We start from the raw sequence: 10,914 nt of genomic DNA on the forward strand, positions 1-10,914 counted from the left end.
TACTTAGAATTAAGTATGATAAGATACATCAACAACTATGGAATTCAGAGTTGCAAGCGCAGGACACTTCAACTCATTTTGAGATACTCAATAAGTTTATCTCCATTACCTCTAAGGCAAATGCTGCATTAACTGCTTTTGAAAGCAGACAACGCATCAATGAGGCCACTGCTGGTGCTTCCCAGCGGCCAATATCTCAAAACGCACCTTTGGCAAATTTTCAGTTGCCTCAGATTCCGCTTCCACGCTTCAATGGGGAGCTTTCAAAATGGCAAGCATTCTCAAGTGCTTTTACTAATATTATTGGTAATCAAGATAACATTAATGATTCATTGAAATTTTTCTATCTTCGTCAATCACTCAGTGGTGAAGCTCTTGCTAGAGTGGAACACATTGAAGCTGACGAAAATGGTTTTCAGCTTGCATGGAACCTCTTAAGGGAGAGGTATGACAACAAGAGATTAATTGCTGCCAGGCACGTCACGGCAATTGAATCTCCGCCTACCATAAAGCGTAACTGTCCGCAATCATTACGGGCATTCATTGACTTTTGCAAGTCCCACATTACCACGCTCGAAGCGCTTCAACTTGGAGTCCAAATCAAGGACTTGTTGTATATGCACAAAATGTTGTTGCAGTTGGATACTGCTACTGTTCGAGAATGGGAAAAGAGTGTTGGTATACACGACATTCCCACCATTGATAAATTCTGGAATTTTTTGGAATCACAATGCAAAATCATGGAAGCTGTTGCTTCAAGCTCAGCTAACCATCATCAAGGAAATGTACAGCAAGGTACATCCAACTCGGTTGGTGCTCATAGCAAGCCGAAGTTCAACCAAAATCAATCAAATGTTCAAGCTAGGATGCAGGTTACTACCTCTTCTATGTCACCTTGTAGTTTTTGTAATTCTGTTGGTCATTTTCCAAATCGTTGTAATGAATTATTGAAGTTACAGGTTACTGATCATTGGAACGCTGTCCGTGACAAAAGGTTATGTTATAATTGCCTCAAGCCTTTCGCACCCAATCATGTTTGTTCGGACAAATAGTGTACACTTTGTGGCAAGAGTCACCACACTGTTCTTCACAGGTCGTATCCTCAATCACGGGACACTCAGCCTACTTCTAAGGATAAGGTAACTTCAAATCTTATTCATTCTCAATCTTTTGCTCCCTCCAAGGGTAAGAATGCTGTTTTGAATTCCGTCATGATTCAGAATGTGGAAGCAACTAAGCAAGCTGTTTCTCATGCAGAACAGCCTCAGAAGAACTCTCATGTCACAATGAGCTCCACTTCGTCTCTGTGTTTGCAACAGCAATCAACTGTCGCTTTGTTACCTACTGCCGAGGTTTTGGTTCAAACTTCTAGTGGGGAATTTATTAAAGCAACCACGCTTTTAGACTCTTGCTATGATTGTAATTTGATGTCAACTAGGTTGGCTGAAAAATTGTCACTTGTTACCTTGTATTCTGACACTTTGATTCATAGTGTAGGTGAGAATAAGACCAAATCATCTATTTCTCATTCGGTTTGCTTGTCTTCTACTGATCGTTCGTGGTCGGTTGAAGAAAATTGTATTGTAGTTGATAGCATATCATCTAATGTTCCTAGTGTGAACATTGATCTTTCCAAAATTTCAATTCCTGTTGAACTCAAATTAGCGGATCCATTGTTTGATCAGCCTAAGCCTGTATATCTGTTACTTGGTGCTGGCATATTTGCATCTGTTCTTCAGCCTGGTAAATTGTATCTAGCTCAAAACGCTCCCATCCTTCAGAAAACCAGTCTAGGTTGGGTCATATTTGGTTCTTGTAAAACCATTCATCCTATTGCAGCACCTCGTTCGTGCCTCCCTGCTTCGCCTGTGGCCACTCCCCGTAAGGTCATATCGAATTTTCTAACTTCAAATGATGTCTTGCATCAGCTAGAGAAATTTTGGAAGCTGGAAGAAATCTCTCCTCTACTTCCTCCCTCACCTGAGGTTTTGAAACTTGAGAAGCACTACACAACCACTACCACGCGTCTTGAAGACGGACGGTTTATGGTCACTCTTCCCAAAAAGGATAATTTCCACTCATTGGGGTCATTCCCGATTTCAAGCATTGAACCGATTTCATTCATTAGAAAAACGGTTATCATCAAATGTTGAGTTAAAAACTCAATACACAGCTTTCATGGAAGAATATCAACAATTGAATCACATGTCACCAGTGCCTCCAGCACCGGATAATGAAAAATGCTACTTCATTCCTCATCACCCGGTTTTTAAACCTGATTCGACCACTACAAAATTACGTGTAGTATTTGACGCTTCTGCTAAGTCTACCACTGGAACATCGCTTAATGAAGTATTGTATGTTGGTCATACAGTTCAGCCTGAACTGTTCGATATAGTTCTGCGCTTTCGCACATATCAAATAGCCTTCATTGCGGACATTACTAAAATGTACCGTCAAATCTTAGTCCATCCCTCTGACCGTAACCTTCAGAGAATATTTTGGAGATCTGATGCTACTCTACCCATTCAAGAATTCACCTTGAATACTGTAAGTTACGGCACTTCGCCGGCAGCTTTCTTAGCTACTCGTACGCTTCATCATTTGGCCGATCTTGATACGGCACCCAACTCTGCTGTAGCTAATGTCATTAAAAATCACTTTTACGTTGATGACCTTATTTCTGGTTCTTCTTCGGTTCCAGAAGCTAAACATTTAGTTCAACAATTGATCAGCACATTGGCTCAGGGTGGTTTCGAGCTTAGGAAATGGTTGTCCAACTCGCCTGAAGTTCTCGCTACTATTCCTTCTGATCTGCTTGAAGCAAACACTTCCAAACCGTTGTCTAATTTCAATGATAGTGTGGTCAAGGCACTAGGCCTCATTTGGAACTCCACTTTAGACGTCTTGACTATTTCCTCTAATGTTGCTGAGGTATTGCATAAAACATCTTTCACTAAAAGAGAGCTTCTCTCTTGCATTTCAAGCATATTCGATCCATTAGGTTTGATTTCTCCTGTGGTCATTTTACCCAAAACACTTTTTCAAAAACTCTGGTTATTAAAGATTGATTGGGATCAAAAAATTCCGCAAGATCTGTTGGAAACTTGGTTGAAAATTCTGCATGAATTGACGAACATTGTTAACATTTCACTTCCGCGTTGTGTGTTATCAAAGGACTCTGATGCCTCGCTTGAATTGCATGGCTTCGCCGATGCTAGTCTCACTGCTTATGGCGCCTGTATTTACGTCAGAAGCACCTCTCTCGGTAGCAGTCAAACTAGGTTGCTCACTTCCAAGTCCCGCATTGCCTCTTTGAACCCAGTTCTCTCTGTTCCCAGATTAGAACTACAGGCAGCTCTGCTACTTTCACGTCTTGTGAATAAGGTTTTAAAGGCTTCAAATCTTACTTTTTCTAATATGTATTTGTGGACTGACTCGAAAACAGTCTGTGACTGGTTAAGAGCCCCTCCCGATCGTTCTAATATTTTTGTAGCTGTACGCATTTCTGAAATTCAGAATTCAATGTTTAACTTTCATTGGAATCATGTTCGTACTAGTAACAATCCTGCTGATTTGATATCTCGAGGTTGTACACCCAATCAACTGGCCGCTAGTCATCTGTGGTGGAATGGTCCTTCATGGCTATCTATGCCGAATAGTTCTTGGGATTCTTTCTCTAGCAATGTTGCTATTTCTCAATCAGTTCAGGTATTAGCTACTACTTCTTCTCATAATGATGTTACTTCAGGTATAATCAATAGTTGCTCCACCTATCACAAAATCGTTCGTACAACAGCATATGTTCTACGGTTCATTCATAATTGTAAAAAACAAAATTCAGTCACTCCACGCTTTGGTCAATTAACTATCTCTGAAATTTCAGAAGCTGTAAATTGTATCTTCAAATCTATTCAAAAAGAAACTTTCTCTGCTGAACTTAAAGCATTGCGTCAAAATCAGGAGCTATTGCCTAATAGTTCTATTAAAGCCTTGTCACCATTCATTCACTCAGATTCTCTGCTCAGAGTTGGTGGACGTTTGCAAAATGCAACTGCTTCCTTTGATTACAAACATCAAATATTGTTGCCCAGCAATCACAAATTCACTCGTGCATTGATTGTTGCTCACCATCGTCATCTAAGTCATGCTGGGGTGCAGGCCACCATGGCCAGTGTAAGACAACGATTTTGGTTTCCCTCCACCCGTCGCACCATCAAAAGTGTATTGCGGCATTGCATATTGTGTTTTCGCTTTTCGGCTCTTCGCTCTGAGCAAATCATGGGTAGTTCACCAGCGGCCCGTGTACAGGCTAATTTTCCTTTTATAATTGTGGTTTGGATTACACCGGTCCTATTTCCATCCATGTAGGCAGCCCCAAATCTCATACTTTTTCTAAAGCATACTTGTCGCTGTTTGTGTGTATGGTAACTCGTGCCGTTCATATTGAAACTGTCTCGGAACTTACTTCCAAGGCATTTATTGCCGCTCTGATTCGTTTTTCTGCTCGTCGTGGCATCCCGCATTCCATTTTTTCGGACAACGCCACAACTTTCGTTGGTGCCAACAATGAGCTACGTGAGCTCCACGAATTTTTGTCCTCTGATCGTCTCAAATCAGATATTCATGACACTATGTCTTTACTCAACATCCAATGGCACTTCATTCCGCACTTCGGTGGACTCTGGGAGAATGCAGTAAAAAATTTCAAATGCATATTCTGTGTAGTTACATTCAACAAGGTATTTAAATTGAAGAAACCTGTACTCTTGCTGCTCAGGTCGAGGCCATCTTGAATTCGCGCCCTCTTGTTCCCTTGTCGGAAGATCCACATGATCTTGCCTACTTGTCTCCAGGTCATTTTTTGATTGGACGTCCACTTACGTCATTACCCTTCTTGCCGCCTAACACCAAACACATTGATCATCGTTCACGTTGGTATCAACTTGCTGTTTCTATCCAAGAGCTTTGGGATAGGTGGTCTCGTGAATATTTAACCACTCTTCAGAAAAAAGGCAAATGGTTAAGCAATTATGAAAATTTGAAGGTCGGTACGGTTGTCATCTTGAAGGATCCTGGTTCAGCGCAGTCCACTTGGAAGCTGGCGTGCATTACTGAAGTTCATCCCGGTAAGGACGACAAGGTTCGAGTTGTCACTGTTCTCACTCCCTCTGGCACCTTTAAGAGGGCTATTTCGAGTTTAGCACCTCTTCCCATTGATGAGGATTCTAGTTAATCCCCTTGCCCTTATGGTTCATGTTGTATTTTTAGGTTTCATTGTTTTTTTCCCCTGGTTCTCACATGGGGCCCAGTTTTCAATTTCCAATTGCCTTGCCAGATTTTACATATTTCTTACTTTTTCTTATTGTGCCATACCCCCGTATGACACAAGGGGCCCAGTTTATGTAAAATCTGACAAAGCATTTATTGGAACGGTTCCACTTGTTACTCGTTCCGCTACTATGTAGACATCATGTCGTCATTGTGCGTCTGCGCTGACCAGTGACGTCACAGTCAAGGTTCACGTTGCTACTCTAGTCAAGTTGGTTTTCTATACTTCTATTCGTACCTTTTTTGTCGGATTGTTTGCCGTTGCAATTTTTATATTTGTGCTATTCGATTTTTTAGAATTTAATCTTGTCTTTAGGCATCTTACCTTTTAGATATTTGTTACTTTTTCACCATTCGGTTGCGAGCGCTTTGCCTACGTTTCTAACACATCCAGCATCTTGCCTCTTTTCATTGTAGCTAGCAGCATCTTTTTGTCTTTTCATGGAGGTCGTCGGGCGTGCATCCTGCGCCCGGTCTAAACTTTTCATCTGAATTCATCGGACCTACAGAACGTTTTTAAAGTGTGAATTATTCTTCAAATTAATTCGTTTGTTCTATTCTTCAAGTGTGATTCAATTATTCGTCGATTTCTTCACTCATTTACTCTGTTAAACTTTGATAAACTTTGTCAAAAATTGCAACCTCGTGTGAGCGTTTCATCGCTATTCATTTGATCTACAGAACGTTTTTAAAGTGTGAATTATTCTTCAAATTAATTCGTTTGTTCTATTCTTCAAGTGTGATTCAATTATTCATCGAGTTCTTCACTCAGTTACTCTGTTAAACTTTGATAAACTTTGTCAAGAATTGCAACCTCGTGTGAGCATTCATCGCTACTTATTTGATCTACAGAACGTTTTTCAAGTGTGAATTACTTCTGCAAATTAATTCATTTATTCTATTCTTCAATTGTGATTAAATTATTCATCGATTGCTTGCATATTGCTTTGATAAACTTTGTCAAAAATTACAACCTCGTGTAGGCTTCAGTTACCATTTTTCTACAATTGGCTTCACCTCATGAAACTCAAACTTTCAAGTGCATCATCTCTACCGTTTGGAAATCAATCCAAAAATTCCACAACTTGAAGGTCGGATTATTCGTTTGGAATTCTACTTGCTCCAGCCTACATTTCCACTGGGGGATTCGCCTGCTGTAGTGGACGTTTCCATGCTTGTCATCGCATGGCCAGATCACTTCATCGCTTGCTGATGTCCTGTTCCTGTTGGTATTGCGGAGTCATTGCCTGTCTGCCTGGCCGCATCTCCTCTTCAAAATTTTATTCAGGTCATGTAAATCATTCTATTCAATTTTCATTTATGTATATACTTATTGATTGATTAATGTCTATCTTGACATTTGATTCACTGAGGCCACTGACGCCTATATAATTGCATTCAATAGTAGCAACTATTAATTTATTGGATTTGACAGCTACCCTTGGCTTTACAAGTGATTTTCTGAGGCCACTGACGCCTATATAATTGTATTCAATAGTAGCAACTATTAATTCATTGGATTTGACAGCTACCCTTGGCTTTACAAGTGATTCACTAAGGCCACCGACGCCTATTAATTTATTGGATTTGACAGCTACCCTTGGCTTTACAAGTGATTTTCTGAGGCCACTGACGCCTATATAATTGTATTCAATAGTAGCAACTATTAATTTATTGGATTTGACAGCTACCCTTGGCTTTACAAGTGATTTTCTGAGGCCACTGACGCCTATATAATTGTATTCAATAGTAGCAACTATTAATTTATTGGATTTGACAGCTACCCTTGGCTTTACAAGTGATTTTCTGAGGCCACTGTCGCCTATTACTCGTTCTAATTGATGTCTGTCTTGACATTCAATTCATTGAAGGCCCATGTCGCCTATATTTACCTGGACAATCTTCATTATATTTATTAGCTACCCTTAGCTTTTAAGTGTTATTTTAAGGCCAGTGACGCCTATTAATTGTTTGGTCGAAGTCTATCTTGACATTCAAATCACTGAAGGCCTATGCCGCATATATTTTTTATGTATGTTACTTGCTGAGCATTTTTTACAGCTTATTGTCATTTTTTAATCATTAATATTGTATCTTACAGCAATAACCTTCATTATAGCACTCAATTTATATTCATTTCAGGTATCATTAATACTATCTTTTCAATTATTGTCAGACTTCAATGGTCATTAATGTCATTGACCTAATTTCATTTAAATTTTGTATTTCTCTACATTATTTCACATGTTGTAATTTTCCCAAGATTTTTGACTCATTGTTTTTGTATGTGGCCATCTGCCTATCATTATTTAAAGATTCAAAGACTTAAAGACTTAAGATATTTAACTTAATCTACTCACAATTGTTCTTGTATGTGGCCATCTGCCTATTATTATTTTATTGATCCCAAAATATTTGACACAATTGTTTTTGTATGTAGCCATCTGCCTATTATTATTTTATTGATCCCAAAATATTTGACACAATTGTTTTTGTATGTGGCCATCTGCCTATTATTATCTTATTATTATTAAATCTTATATTGTTGATTCATTTAGTCTTTTATTGGCGTACTTACCACACTTCAAGCTATCAGTATTTTTATGCACAGAATTCAAAGATTTATTTGTAGGTATTTATACCAACTATCATTCACAGTCCACTGCCCTGCCCTTGGATTCTGTCACTAATAATCTAATCATCAGTGAGAGAAAAACTGAATGTATCTGCTTCTCTTTAAGGAATATTCCAGAAGACAATGATATTAAGCATCAGGTCAGAATGTTGGGTCTCACTTTGGAGAGAAGTTTGAGTTGGGAGCCTCACATCATAGAATTGTGTAAGAGACTCTCTCATGTTGTCATGTTGTCTTTCTACTTAGAAGACTTAAGTTATCATTGAACTCCGATTCTTTGGTACTTGCTTACTATGGACTTTTTCATTCCCTCATATCCTATGGTACTCGCCTATGGGGTGATTCTTGCCATGCTTCAAAAGTTTTCAAATGGAAAAAAGGCAATGAGAGTGTTAGACAACTTGAGAAACAGAGAGTCATGCAGAGAAAGCTTTCGAAGATGGAAGATATTGACATTCCCTTCAAATTCCATAATGAGTAGCTTGCTGCATGTCAAAACTAATTTAGAATCTTACCATGTCAGGGAAACAAACATGAATACACAACCCGGCATAGAAATAAAATCCCAATCCCACAGGTAAGACTTTCTAAAACAAGGGACAGCCACCTATTTCAGCAGATAAAAACTTACAACAGTCTTTCCTCAGCTGTTAAAGAGCTGCCAAAAATGAAATTCAAGAAAGTTGTGAAGAATTAATTGATGGAGAGAGCATATTATTCATTGACTGAATACTTTGAATGTTCAATATAAGGGCTGCACCTCATTTTGGACTAAGTTGTGTACTGTAAATACACCTTACATCATGTGAATACTGTTACTATTCTTGTCAATCTCCCTGTTAGCCTACTTGTATATACATACTCTGAGCTACTGTTATTCTTGATATTGTGTTATGTATCTCATTATGTACGCTGTATTTTTTTTTTTTTGACGAGCTTATACATTGTAAAAATGTCAGGCAGAATAAAGAATTTGAATTTGAATTTAGGTGTAGTTTGTACAGTAACCTTGACTTACAGTACCTTACTTCAAAATAATTGAACATGTTTCGATTCTGCATGGTAAAGTATACATTTACAACATTGTAATATAAAATAAAAAAACACAATTATTGCAGATTCATAATAAAAAGTATTTGGCTAATATGAATTGATTCATTGAAGATGTCATTCCCATCAGAAGTTGTCAAATTTGATTTAAAAGCTTTACTAAAAAAAGGTTCTACAGAATAAATGAGTGAATCAGCTCCCATATAAAAAATGAGAGGCTATTCAAAATTAGTTACGAATTAATAATCCATTATAATCAAACAAGGCTTGGCCGAGCTATAATGTTGATACATTTGAACTATACTTCTATAGCTCGGCCTTGTTTTAGGCATAATTATTGCAAAGACAGACAGACAAATGCCAAAGGCTCCACTTGAAACAAAGCCTTCACTTCTCAGTCGATTACTGTTTATTCATCCCATATGTTTATTATTCATTTTCTATAATGCTATAACTAGATACTGAAGCTCTCTGTAATATCAGAATAAATTCATGCATAATGGATAACCTGATTCTCTGAATAGATTATTGGTAAAATTATGATTGATAAACAGAGAATGGAAATTTAGTGGAAACAATAAAAATATGACTATGAATGATATAGTATCAATACTGTGACACTGAACTTAATATTTGTTAATGGGCTAAATATAATAGTAGTAGATGAGTTTTGCAATACAATATTAATTCAATTACATGAATATTTTTCTGTATATTAAACAACAAATAACAATTGTTATGAACATTCAATTTTTGGCAGACTATTCTAGATAAAAGTATATTAGTGTTCCTTTCTATGCTTACTTAGTGTTCTTTACTAAACTTTTTTTGGGAATGGAATTTGTGATCATTACTTTTAATCTGTTCGACAAGTGCCTACAATAAGATTAAGATGTTTCACCTCAAGATAATAACTATCAACGGCCATGCCTAAGAATTTTTTATTGTGTTACTTTTGAATTATTTGGATGGAACTTCTATTTATTGTATTCAATTTCTATTGTATGCTTGAACTGAACAATAAAATTATTCATCTATTGATCTAAATGTGAATAAAAGGCATTTATCCAGGCCTATCTATCTATCTATCAACAGGTTAACCTCAACAAGAGTAAACAAATTGTTAAATTTATTATTAAAGTTGTAAATTATTATCTGTGAAAAGTCACTCCTGGAGTCTTCTTTGAACTTCTGTTTGTACATCCAAATGCACAACAGGTTACAATTTTAATAAAAACTTTTATTTTTTCATTATATGTCAATTTAATAAACACATTAGCACAGATTTTAATGACTGCAGTGCAAGTGCAATGTTTTGGTCAAACCAAGATGGCCGAAAAGATGTGCAGGCCAGAATGAGCGGAGACAGCCAAACTTTGTTTTGCCTACTCCACGATCCTCCTTGGTACGCACCTTATGGTATGGCCAACCTTCCAATTTCCAAAGACCTTAAAGGTCTTTCTAATTTCTGATGGACAAAGAACAAGCCTCTGTCACGGATAGAACTATAATGCACAAGCGCAAGTAACAGATTTCCCCGTTCCATTCAGTCAATTCTTTGAATGTAACGTTCTTTGTGATGATGGTTAGTCCTGGGACCAGTCACAGAGCGACCCTACCGAGCAGTGTGACTGGAGCTGGCAGCCAACAGTTACACTATAATATTCGTTTAAGTGCAGCTATTGAAAAAAGAATGTTATTCTATTTGATTCTGATATTATCATTCCATAATAATATACAGAGTGATTCTTAATTATGTTGAAATAATTCAATACGTGATAGTAGAGGTAAAAATGAGAAAAAAATTCTCAAACATATATCCATAAACGCTTCATTAGCGAGCTATACAGAGTGAAAGTTTTCGTCCAGAATTCAGTTCCTCTGGTGAAATACACCGA

Source organism: Nilaparvata lugens, chromosome X (assembly GCF_014356525.2).
Source record: "Nilaparvata lugens isolate BPH chromosome X, ASM1435652v1, whole genome shotgun sequence".
In the NCBI taxonomy this organism is placed as follows: Eukaryota; Metazoa; Arthropoda; class Insecta; order Hemiptera; family Delphacidae; genus Nilaparvata; species Nilaparvata lugens.